At 43.4% G+C, this 13,483-nt stretch overlaps 1 long non-coding RNA gene across 1 annotated transcript; it reads left to right on the forward strand.

Moving 5' to 3' along the window:
- Window positions 1–2,145: 2,145 nt before the first annotated feature.
- Window positions 2,146–10,226, forward strand: LOC125740789 (uncharacterized). Its single transcript, XR_007397771.1, has 2 exons — window positions 2,146–3,838; window positions 8,321–10,226. It is a non-coding gene; the product is annotated as an uncharacterized LOC125740789 (long non-coding RNA).
- Window positions 10,227–13,483: the final 3,257 nt, after the last annotated feature.

The raw sequence follows: 13,483 nt of genomic DNA on the forward strand, positions 1-13,483 counted from the left end.
CTGGTTTCCACATTATTAACCAATCAAAAATTGTTATAATCATCCAATCACAGACGCTTCTTAACGTCGCTGCTCCTTGGCGTGGCACGTATGAGCTGTAGTTCAGTTTGTTTTCTAAATTCACAAAAGAGAACGGGTGTGTATTATTTTAAAATATATAATACAGCTTGTATAAATCTCAAAGGTCTGAATTATTTACCCACCTGAATCTCACTGCGGTTTCCTTTGCATGTTTAATTTGTCTGGCCAAACTAGCCCTGGAGTGCGGTGAAAATGAGAATGACTAAATATTAAAACACTTGAAGTTATTTAATGTACTGAACGTCTGTTCGCTGAATTGTAAATTGAATTTGTTGGACATAGGATGCAAAATAAAAAGCGTTAAAATAATGATGATCGTACTCGAGTAAAATGAAACCTCTGTTACTTCGGTCTATATTAAGATATGTGTTTTAAGATCGGGGGGTGCTGACAGAACTATTGATGCGGTCGTTGATGCTCGATTTCTTTCATTTGGTAGGATTTTAATGGGAGTTGCCGTGAGATCTGCTTTTGCGCATTAATGGGCCTCTCGTGCATGTGAAAATATGGCAACTGGCCAGTGGCGGCCAGTCCGCAAACGGTGCCTCCGGGGCCCCCAGCTGGCGGAAGTTTCGGAAGGTGTGAACTGCAATTCACCCTGCTCTGCTGCAGCCTTTGTAGCCGGTAGTAGTACATTGTACAGCCCAGTCAAACAGAAGAACTTGCTAGATTTATTCTTATTTCTTTCATGTCAAACCGTTGAGCTTGATTATTAGGGTGCTGTGATTAAGTATTTCCGTTTGAATCTGAATAGGAATTTTCATTGTGAACTGAAGGTCTCGAGCGAGAAAGTTCAAAGCAGCCTCGTTATACTATGTATTTATGTACGTGTGTGCGCTATTGTAAATGGTGATGAATTGTCCAGCTGGGAAAGATGGCGGATGGTAGGAGTAATGTCATGGGTGTTACCTTTGTTTTAAATTACCTGTCCAGATTAAAGATTAAGCACTACAGGAAATCCCGCGGGGGTGAATAATACGTCTTTCTTCTTGTGCTCGGTCTCATCAGGTCGGAGCAATGTAATGTTTATTCTAGGAAAAGGTTGTGCTGCATTGTTTCTGGCGGACAATCACATGGAGCCATGCTGTCTGAGGCCAGTCCGGCGCAGGATGCCTGCGCGTCCCTGAATAATTTTGGGACCTGACGTTTAGCACCTTTGGTCATAACCGTGGCCGTAACCACCGGAACATTGGAATTACTGCATATATTGTTAATTTGTTACTTGGGGTGGGGGCATCTGATAATACCAGTACCTACCATAAAATAATAAAAGTAAAGTCTATTACCAGAAAATAAACTTCAATAATTAATTGAATCATTCATTTAGTCCCAAGTTAGGTGACCTACTGAACCAAGTGCCTGTTTCCAGAAATTAATTTTGGGGTTGGGGGACGGTCAAACCCATCATTTAACTGCATGACTTCATCCCTGGTGTCCTGTTACTTTTGATAATCTGTATCATGTGCCATAAATACTGCATGTTCCTCTTACAGTATTCTGCAGCTCCTACCAAGTTTACCTGGTTGTGTGGTTCTGCTCTCATTTTCATGTTTTACCAGCATCAGGATGTGAAAGTGAAGGTGAGAACTGACCCTGCGCCCATTTACAGTTTCCACTGCCTGCATAGCCTTGTCACATGGAATGAGCCCAGCTGTGAACCCATACTGTAAATGGTGTGTGGTGGCATTGTGATTTGTGCCTATGTCCAGAAGGGTGTGGGTTCAAATACTGTGGCTGACGGTAATTGTAACACCACTGAACAAGGCCCTTAGCACCACTTGCTCCAGTGGTGCTGTGTCCAGGCTAACCCTGTGCTCTGACCTCAAAAAGTTGCTCAAGGGAGTTTTACTTGCACAAAAAAGTTCCGAGTGCAGAATGAAAAACGATTGGTTCAGAGAGATAACCAATCAGATGTCAGTCCAACCAGATGTACCCCCTCTGCAATCTGACCAAGATCTGATTGTTTATCTCCCTGAACCAATCATTTTTCATTCTGCGCTTAGAACATTTTTGTGTAAGTAAAACTTCCATGAGCTCAGAAGTTGCTTTCACCTGTATTTGCATGTGAGTCTGTCTCATGGAGACCAAGACTGGGAATGCAGAACCCAAAGGATTCTTTTGTACCTTTTACCAGTGTTTCTCTAGGATGTGTTGTATAGCACCATAGCAAAGCACTTGATGCACGCCTAGGCTTGATGTACCCAAAGTTCACTCTGATTGGCTGAGGGAGGATATACACTCAAAATATCGGAGACTTGATGGTCTTCAGAAACCATTATGGTGTAACGCTCAACTGCCGAGTAACCACAATGCCACGCTATCACAGAGACATGTTCATACTGCCTTTCAGATTTAACGAGAAGAACTTCAGGCTAACTATTATTTACAACAGAAGAGAACTTTTGAATGGACTGAGTGCATGGAAACTCCACACCACTGCTCTCTTAATATTAATGTGTCTAGTAAAGTGATGTGAGAAATGAGGCTGTGACAACAATTTCAGTGGGCATTGATGGTACAATGACTCTAGATACACTGCATACATTTGCTTCCTCCTTTGATGAGATAGAGATGACAACAGTAATAATGTCCACACTGTTCTTCGCTTTTCATTTATTTTTAAAAGCACGTTGGTAGATACTGCAAATTTGGGGGGGTTTAATAAGAACAAAATGACATTAATCATGGAATCTGCTACAATTGGAGTTTGATTGCTCCCCCATGTTAACCAGGAAGACGCATTCATATGTAAAAATAAATATGACCAAACAGGATGCCTCCGTAGTGGTGATGTGCAGATCTCATGTGGTCAGCTCACTGTCTTGGTAGGCTGACTTGTATCGGGGGCGGGCTTTGCGCCAGTGGGCCAATGGGATTCATCCAGTGGCACCGGGAGGCGGGACCCTCTGCATTTGCTGGTCTCTAGAATGTGTCGACTTGCCAAACACACCAGCGCTAAAGGCATCACAGCTGACTGACTGCACGGACCAAAAAGGCATTTAGGGGCAGCTTAACTGTCACTCGTTCACTTTTTATAGCCTGGATGTTGTAATTCCTTTGCTGTGACACTTGTTGCACCGTTGAGCTTCTAATTTCAAAGTAACTAGCCAATGGCATTTGCTCTTGAACTGGAACATCCTGCCCGGCTTGAGATGCACACAGATAACAACGGAAGCATTGGAAAATCCATGCAAATGTGTAAGAGCTGGGTGATAACCTTTTCAGGGGCTCTTGAGTTGCTTTTGTGTGCGGTCAATTTTTAATGATTTAAATGAAACAGGACTACAAAGTGTGGAGAGGGGGGTGATGACAGGGCTGCTTGTTTCATAATAAGTCTTGTTTTATTTATATCCAGTAGTAAATTGTAGAGAATGTGTACCGGGGTGGATATGGCGTACACGCTACCAGTTGGGAACTCTCCCTATTTTTAGCATTTAATTGACAAAGGTCACAAAACCAAGTCTTTGAATATTTCTACAGTATTAATAATGGCCATTTTACTATACAGGCTTGTGGAGTGTATAGTTTATCTGTTCCAGGTGTGTACAGGAACCAGGTGATAGGTGAGTGAACCGGCCTCTTCCACGTAAGCAGTGCCTATCTGGTCTCCCTCTCTTCGACCGACGGATGGACTCTGCGTGAACAAACATGCTTGTGTTCCTCTGATACCTTCTTTCCCAGGTAGAATCACCTGAAACTCCAGGGCACCGGCCTCATTGACCCAGTGGCCATGTGGGCACCATGTGACGTGTTACAGGTGAGCACAGTAGTTATTGATTGCAGGTCCAAGGCTAGCAGCACTAGGCCCCCTCCCCCAACCAAACCTCAGGCGTTTACGCAAGGGGGGAAATTCAGATAAACCACATCTGAATGACATGCAAACACTGAGCCTATCACAATAATGTAAAAGGCATTGAGTATGGTCATGTTACTCACAGAATTATAATGATATATACTCATGCATAATTCTTTTTTGCTTATTTACACGGTTCTTTCATGTATTTTGATACGTGTGTCATGCTTTTATGGTGTTTAGATTTTTACGTAACTGATTTTCAGATCAGCTCCAGGTTTGAATGCCTCTTATGCTACCAATTTGAGGGCTGGTGTCCGAATAGAAATGGATGTTTTATTTATCGTACCTGTATTTTGTATTTATTTGTGACGCGTCACTAATACGCTGCATAAGTAAGGCTGGACAGTCTAGACGTAGCAGTCACTGCTCAGCGCCTAATGAAGCGGATCAGGTCTCTTTCTCTCTCTCACTGGATATGGGTCTGATCGTCCTCATACATGGAGAGCGGAATGTAACCTCGTCAGTATTCATTTTGCTCATCTTCACTGGCTGTGCTTGAATTTTGTAACTTTGCAAAATCAACTGCATTAATGCAGGGGAACACTCATTCCCTGACCTGTTAAACAAATGGATTCTGCATCAAAAAGCCTTTCAACAATTTTAACCCTTTAAATGTGACGTGCGACAGGTCTGTTTGGTGTAGCTTACCGGGGAAATGTGATACATGCTGTATCAGTCAAAACTCTGGACACACCCACCCCTAAAAAGGTTTGTTTGTACTATGCTCTGCATTTCAGAGTAATTATAAAGATGTCACGACTATAAAATAACATATATAGAAATTATGCACTGACCAAAAGGTTTTAAAAATAATTCATTTGTTTGGAGGGGACTCTGTGGGTTGGGACTCAGAAGGTTGCCGGTTCAAATCCTTGAATCGGCAGAGCGATCCCACCATTGAGCCTCTGAGCAAGGCCCTTAACCCCAATTACCCCAGGGACTGGCTGATCTTACTGTCTCCTCTATGCCAGTTCCATGAGGCGGCCTCCTGGGATGCTTCTCCAGCTGTCCTGGAGGAGGTCCCACATACACTATAGGAACAAAAGTATTGTTAATCTTAATCATTGAATGCAGGTGTTTCATTCAGACCTATTCCCACAGGTGTACAAAATCAAGCACCTAGCCATGCAGTCAGGTTTACAAACATTTGTGAAAGAATTGGTCATTCTTAAGAGCTCAGTGAATTCAAGTATGGTATAATCATAGGATCCCACCTTTGCAGTAAGTCAGTTCATGAAATATCTTGGAGGTTTTTGGGAAATGCAAGAACTGAGCCAAAACGTGGCAGACCGTGTAAAAGTAACAAAGCGGGGTTGGTGAGTGCTGAGGCACATAGTGCCTAAAAGTGGCCAATGCTCTGCTGACTCAATAACTGCAGGGTTCCAAAGTTCCTCTGGCATTAAATGCAGCACAAAAATTGTGCACCAGGAACTTCATGGAATGGGCTTCCATGGCCGAGCAGTTGCAAGCCTCACATCACCGAGCGCAATGCCAAGTGTTGGGTGGAGTGGTGTAAAGCTCACAACCACTGGACTCCGGAGCAGTGTAAACATGTTCTGTGGAGTGACAAATCATGCTTCTCTGTCTAGCAGTTTGATGGACGAGTCTGGGTTTGGTGGATGGCAGGAGAATGTTGCCTGCCTGACTGCATTGTGCCAACTGAAAAGTTTGTTGGCGGATGGATAATGGTGTGGGGTTGTTTTTCAGAGGTTGGGCTAGGCCCCTTAGCTCCAGTGAAGGGACCTCTTAATCATACCAAGACATTTTGGACAATTCCATGCTTCTAACTTTAGGGAAACAGTTTGGGGAAGGCCCTTTTCTGTTCCAGCATGACTGTGTTCCAGTGCACAAAGCAGAGTTCATAAAGGCATGGTTGGATGAGCTTGGTGTGGAAGCACTTGTCAGGCCTGCGCAGGGCCCTGGCCACAACCTCAACGGACACATTTTGGATGAACTAGAACGGAGCCTGGCATTCATATCCAACATGAGTGTCTGACCTGACAAATGCTCTTCTGGATGAATGGGCAAAATTCCCACAGACACACTCCAAAATCCTGTGGAAAGCCTTCACAGAAGAGTGGCAAGTGTTATAGCTGCAGAGGGGTGACCAACTCCATATTGACGCCTATGGATTTAGAACAGGATCCCATATGGCCACTCTTTTGTCCATATTATGCATGCTGAGCACTCATTGGCCACTTTTCCTTCACTCTCTTGCAAAACCATTTCTACTGTGTTTAGGTCAGGTGGCCAGGTCATGCAGTGTGGCACTATCAATGTCCTCTGTAGGCGGCTTGGTGTGTCCAGACTTTTGACTGGTACTGTAACTCTTCTTTGCCATTTATACAAATATTTAGGGACTCTTTAGTTGTCACACACGTCATGTTCTCTATGAGGTATGCAGACACAGATGAGAGTGAGCCTTGGGGTAAGAGCACAGGGTCATCCATTGACCAGGCACCCTTGGGAGACTCTTTGGGGTTTAAGGTTCCTGCTCAGGGGCTCCATGAAGATATGATTACTCTGCTGTCCATGGGACTGCAACCTTCCAGGTAGGGATGTCCTACCATTTTTTTTGGTACGCTGATCCGTTCAATATTTACATGTGCCTATTCTCAATGTGCCAAGTCCCAATCCATCCATCCATCCATCCATCCATTTTCCAAACCGCTTATCCTATCGGGTCGCGGGGGGTCCGGAGCCTATCCCGGAAGCAATGGGCACGAGGCTGGGAACAACCCAGGATGGGGGGCCAGCCCATCGCAGGGCACACTCACACACCATTCACTCACACAGGCACACCTATGGGCAATTTAGCGACTCCAATTAGCCTCAGCATGTTTTTGGACTGTGGGGGGAAACCGGAGTACCCGGAGGAAACCCCACGATGACATGGGGAGAACATGCAAACTCCACACACATGTGACCCAGGCGGAGACTCGAACCTGGGTCCCAGAGGTGTGAGGCAACAGTGCTAACCACTGCACCACCATGCCGCCCCAGTCCCAATCCAGTCTTTAAATAAATATTTAAATATACATAGACATTCAGAAGGAATTGGTACATTCTACTTCTAAGCCTCATTAAATCGTAATATTCTTACTTAGGATGTTTCTGTAAGGGCCTATTTAGATCTATTGTATTTTACGACCATACCTGCCCTCAAAAGGGCAGCATTGAAAACATTTCAGGTAGCAATTGTGCTACTTTGAGTTTCCAGTTAAAAGAATTTCCACGTGACTGGCATCTCGATAGTTTGTAGTGTGAAGCCATGCACCTCAGGCTAACTGCAGCATGTGACAGAACTTTACAATATGCGCAGTTAACGGAAATTAGGCAGACGTGGGTAATTAAATGTATCAGGCTTTGGATCAGGCTGTTAGCAAAAGCCATGAATTGAAAAAATGCAGGTACAGATTCCTAACCTGCAGAGACACACGGCCCTTTGCAGGGTGAATCTTTGTCTATATATATATAGGGGCGGCATGGTGGTGCAGTGGTTAGCACTGTCGCCTCACACCTCTGGGACCCGGGTTCGAGTCTCCGCCTGGGTCACATGTGTGCGGAGTTTGCATGTTCTCCCCGTGTCGTCGTGGGGTTTCCTCCGGGTACTCCGGTTTCCCCCCACAGTCCAAAAACATGCTGAGGCTAATTGGAGTTGCTGAATTGCCCGTAGGTGTGCATGTGTGAGTGAATGGTGTGTGAGTGTGCCCTGCGATGGGCTGGCCCCCCATCCTGGGTTGTTCCCTGCCTCGTGCCCATTGATTCCGGGATAGGCTCCGGACCCCCCACGACCCAATAGGATGAGCGGTTTGGAAAATGGATGGATGGATATATATATATATATATATATATATATATATAAATATGTTTTTCTAGAGTTCTGTAGATCGTGTTCAGTAGCGGCTATCAGCGCAGTTAGACAACCTTAACATGTGGAATTCCTAGTTTCTCCAGGATCTGCGCTTAGAAAGGCAGTACAGTGAGCTGCTGCTTCAGGCTTTGGGCAAATTGTTCTGTCCGCGTCAGTTTGTAAGGATGATGTCATGATATGTAATCTCCCCGCTTTGATGAAATGCTTAAATGTCATCAAGATGTCAGAGGATGTTTAGCATATTTTTTTGGCACTCAATTGTGCATTTCAGCAGTCTTCTGATCAAGTGTGTGTGTTCTTGCTCGTCTGTCATGGGAATGTTCGTAGTCAAAATAGGTATGTAGGGAAGAATCTACAATAAATTATATACTTCTCACTTGGCTTAATTTGGCTAACTTGATAGCTATAAATGTACTTTAGGACAAATCTACTAATTACAAGAATGAATGGAAGCATTGTTTTTGTATGATTTTATCAGTAAAAAATATTGTTTCTCTGTGACACTTCAGATTTTCCGCTAATCACCTGGATCCTTTTCCATGTCCCACCCCTATACAAATACTGATGCATACCGGTGACCAAAAACAGAGAAGAGTGGAACATTTTATGACCTTTTCCACTTACAGAGGCAAAACACTAAGAGAAAAACTAAGGACCATTTGGATGTCACGTCCTGTCGTGCCGCTTTCAACATGAAAAAGTTTCAAGACTTGTGCTAAAGTGGACCTGTGAAAAATGAGTCCTTCCGTTTCACCTTATAATGATCTGTGCTGGAAGGTCACAAGAGGAAGTAACGTGGTCCTTAAATCGCAAGAGGAGGTGAGAAGATTCCCGGCAGCTCGGAGAATATCAGTTCAACAGACGTTATCAATCACCACAGGTTCACTAGCAGCATTTAACGTGTTTTCCAAGCGCTGCCGGGAAAGAAGCTAAAGCCCAATTCTGTAATCGGATCTAGGAACTCCAATAGCGTCTGCTGAAAGCAGATTTCCCACAATGCACTGCTGTCTTCCACCAATTTCCAGTGCAACACAGTTGGAGTTTGTCATTCCTTCTGCTACTGTAATAAATCGCTCTCAGGATATAAACGTTCTTAAAAACACTGCCAAAAAACGTTTGTTCCAGCTCACACAAAACTAAATAACGGTGAGAAAATGGTATATCTTTATTGTTCAGCCTATGTTCTTTTCTATGGTGCTTGTGTCCGTTTACCAGGTATAGTAATGCAGTTCTGCATTTCTGTATTTTAAAATGTCACAGCTGGGTAATTACTACTGAGCTTTCATTGCCCTACTAACTCATGGCACCTTGGGGAACTTGAACCTGCCACCTCTAAACCACAAGATCATTTCCCTAACCCCTCTACTACCTGCTGTCGGCTAATACGAGGATGTCTACAGAACGCAGTTTAATGAAGTGATATTGTTTCCTGAGGAATGGTCATGGTAACCCCATTAGTTTGCGTGTGTATGTATGTGTGTGTGTGTATTTTGCATGTTGGGCTCATGTGCGCAAGTCTGGTGTGGAAGTGGTCGTGCAATTAGCACAGGCGCAAATGGTACAACATTCAAAATTATATTTAGGTTGTTTGTGCAGAAGTATCATCCTCTATGTCAGTTATTAATTAAGGACAGGGAGAGGGCCTTGGCCATCACAGTGCTGCCCCTAATGGAAGCACACAGCTAATATCAGGAGGTGCAGCTCCTTGGGCGAGGGAACGGCGGCAGGGTCCTGTGTAGCGACCCACCTGTCCACACACTTCTTCTGCTGTCTCCTCCAATCAGCTGTAGAACATGAAGCCAGATGACAGTGTGGACCACGTCCCCAGACAGTCCTGTTTCCGGGCCGCATCTCCCTGTCCACCCACTGGGGAAGAGGTTTAGCGTTCTGGGCCGTCACTGCTATTGGAGTTGACCTCCCAAACAGTGCCAGCTGTTGGAGAAGCGAAACTCTTCCTCTGTGCATAAACTCATGGTAGCATTTCAGTGAGGAAATGAGAGGGATGCTTCTTAAATTTTCTTTCACTGCGCCTAAATCAGTTAACCATAGTGACCCAGAAGATTATAGCAAAATGCCAAAAAGAACAATCTAGAAAAGATATTATTTGAATGAATGCTATTAACCAGATATTAACCTTATACCGAACCGGTCCTCAGGTATTTAAGCGCTATTTTATTTTGCTGCTTTAAAGTCATTTTCACAAGTATAAAATGTTCAGTTCAAGAGGTACACTTCAAGCGTGATGTGACATAAGAAGGAAAGCTTGAGATGAGTAAGGCATTCTGTCGCATCGTGGGAAGGGATGTAGTGTCATTCCCCTGATTTGGTTTGTCCGTGTGTGTTGTTTTAACAGCCAGTTTGATTATCTGGTCTTATCTGTGAAATGTTGAAACCGTAATGAAACTCTGACACCCACTCACTCTGCTCTGGTTTCTCCACTGTTTACATCACTGCCTGGACCCCCCCCTCTCATTTGCATTACTTTTACAATTCACACATACTGGTGCCAATGTTTCTGACACGTTTACATGCTGGTCATGTGACCGTGAATGGAATCATGTGACACCGGGACTTCTGTATTTTATGGTTTCAAGGGGGAGTCCACTTTTGAGGCAAAAGTCAGTATTCTTTTTTTTTCCCAGACATTTCTGTGGAGAAAATGGGGGGGGTAAAAAACACTGCAGAAACAAACACCTCCCAGCGTGGTCACTTAGGTCCAACTTAGGCCTTTAGTCCTGGGTTACTGTTGCGTAACGACACCGGGAATGAGGAACAGGTGGAATGACAGTCATCTGACTTACCCTCCCGAGATTAATGTCGACCCTGTATCCCCCACAAGGGCTATATCTGCCTACCCCATTGTTAACATGAGAACTGCGGCCTTAGGCGCTTACAGGGTGAATTCCGTTGTCAGCAAGGTTTCAAACAGGCATGGCGACGCACAAGATTCACAGTCCTCAATCAGTTATATTCCCAAGGTTTATTACAAAAACTGTCATGTCCTTTGTTGAGAGAAGAACATGTCCTCAGGGCAAGTATATAATCAGAGGCAATCTGGTTCTCTACCTAAACCATTATTACAGACATCTTTTTGACACTTTTGAAAATCTGACTAATAATTAAGGGTAAAACAAATGACTACTGGTTTCACATAAAGACACCAAGTCATTTTGTGCTAGAAAAGGAGAAGGCCCCCTGTTTTTGTTATGATGCAGATAACACAATGTATTTCCTGCAGTCTTTTTACCTTTCAACATATGCATGGCATGATCATGAATTACAGGATATTGCATAAAAGTGGGGTACAGACTGTTTTCACAGTCCACAGTCACTGGGGTACTGAAATCGCTATTGTTTAGTAGGCAAAATGTACTTTGTTCCTCACTCTAGTCAACACGGGCAAAATTGAGGTGAAGAACATTTCATGTAACTTCTTTGGGGTTTCATTTTGGACATTTCTTTCCTTGAGTGTGCTCATTTGGCTGGCATTTGTGCTCATCCTGATTTACAAGGCCAAAATTATGTAATGAAACGAAGGCATCTATTTCTGGATTGGATAAGTGTCCTCAATCTCCGTGCACGGGCCGTACTAAAATTCCACAGGCCTTTTAAACATAACCAAGAAATTTCCTCTATGTAACAAAATGAATCCAGTATTGTGTTGTTTTCATTCTATTGCTATGCCAGCACTTTCATGCCGAGTGACTTTGCATATAACCGTCTAAACAGATCGGTATACTTACCTGAGTTATTCAAAATAAGTACATTAAACAGGAATGCTACACTACAAACCCCACAGAAGCTCTGGACTAGCCCATTCCACTACACCACATCAGGTTATCCACATTATTACACGCGTCCTTCACCACTACAATACCCGAACACTGTTTATTATTTATCATATGATACCAAAAAGCGAAACGCTAACTGATGTAATCGATCAGTCGTAATCGAACCAACACTGTTCATCTCTTCCCTTTTTCGTGTGTTTTTTCAAAATGCTTCTCTATTGATCTTTGCTGACTCGGGTTATCAAAACACACGTGGGGGAGGGAGATACGACTGTGTTTTTTTAGGGTTCACAGGAAGAGGGTGGAGACGGTAGTTCACCTATCTGAAACGTCACTCAGGAAGCCCGACGGCTGTCAGGTACGAGGATAACTCTGCCGTGCAATTGGTGCTCCCGTGACCTGCAAACGACTGTCAACGGGCCTGAGTCCTTAAGGTTGTGGGGAGAACCTTGTTCTCATGTCTTATGAGTTTTCTGCCCCTTCATTTCTGGACTCGGACGAGCCCTATGATTATGTCCTGCTCTAAAGCAAAATCAAGAGCGTCTAATTGGAAGCAAACCTGCCAGAGCATTGAGGCTCCCCCGGAGCATACACACACACACACACACACACACACACACACACAAGCACATGCATTACGATAAACACATCCCTCTTATTTGAGAACAGCCAGTGCTTTCTTCTGGTGAAGTCTCCAGTCACCGGTGAATGTCCCATGACTGTCCATGCTTGTAACAATCCCGCCATTCATCTTCCCTGGAATACGAAGTCAAGTCATGTAAAAGTTATACAAATAATTGCAGCGACAATTACAAATAGGTGCTGCGACTTTTAGTCCTATTGTTATAAAAATCCCATGTAAATATGGGTGAAAGTTCGTTATTTGTGCACCTGATTAGATATCAACTCCCCATTAATCTTGTCAGAGCGCGTGCTTACGAACTAAGAAAAACATCCGCTGACAGTAATGTGTAAATTATTTGACTAGACAGATCAACCTTCTGCAATGTCCCGGTATGAACCGTAAACCAAGATGTACTGGCTGCAGTAAGCATACGTTTGACCTTCCATTCCTCGCTACACCCCCCAGATATGGCTACACCCCCAAGGTATGACTATGACTGTAACAGTTACTGCAGTTTGTCCCATGCAGGTCCACGTATTTGGACTGAAAAAAACAAGAGGCTGCGTGAATTTCGCTAATACGCAAGTAAATAAGCGCTAAACTATACGTACAATTTTTCTTTGCGCATTTTTACCATTCAAACAGGACGAAGTTATGCAATCTAGACTATTTTAAAACGTTCTTTTTAATCTTGAAATGCTGTCTTTATTAATAGACTGTAAAAATAGAAGGCTGAACGACGTGTGCATGTCTGTTGCCGGCTGTGTAAAAACATATGCCCCACCCAGCAGCGAAAATACGCAGTGACCAGTTTCTAGCAGAGAACCGCAACATTGTAAATAGAATTTGTGACCAATGGTTAGTGTTTTCAGCACAACTGTATTAGTTAAAATTGATAAAAACTGAATATAAATTATATATACTACAATATAAAATATAGTATTCTATATACACCCATACACTATATACGTATTTATAAGTATATGTATATACACATATATGCATTCATTTCTACAAAAAAAATTCTAACATAGTTAATCATTCATTTTGAATCTTGATCTGCATTCGTAGACTTCTGATGGGTTTTAAGTCCTGACTTTGCATCTCGAAACGCAGTGCCATGTTAAAATCTTTCTTTCGGTCATTTTATTAATGTAAATCTTTGACAGAGGGAGGAGCAGCCGTTATGAATTATCATTGTTCTTGGTGCTTCAAAAGAAAGTACTTTCACAATACGAATGACAGCCCAGCGCCTA

Source organism: Brienomyrus brachyistius, chromosome 4, assembly GCF_023856365.1.
Source record: "Brienomyrus brachyistius isolate T26 chromosome 4, BBRACH_0.4, whole genome shotgun sequence".
NCBI classification, from domain to species: Eukaryota; Metazoa; Chordata; class Actinopteri; order Osteoglossiformes; family Mormyridae; genus Brienomyrus; species Brienomyrus brachyistius.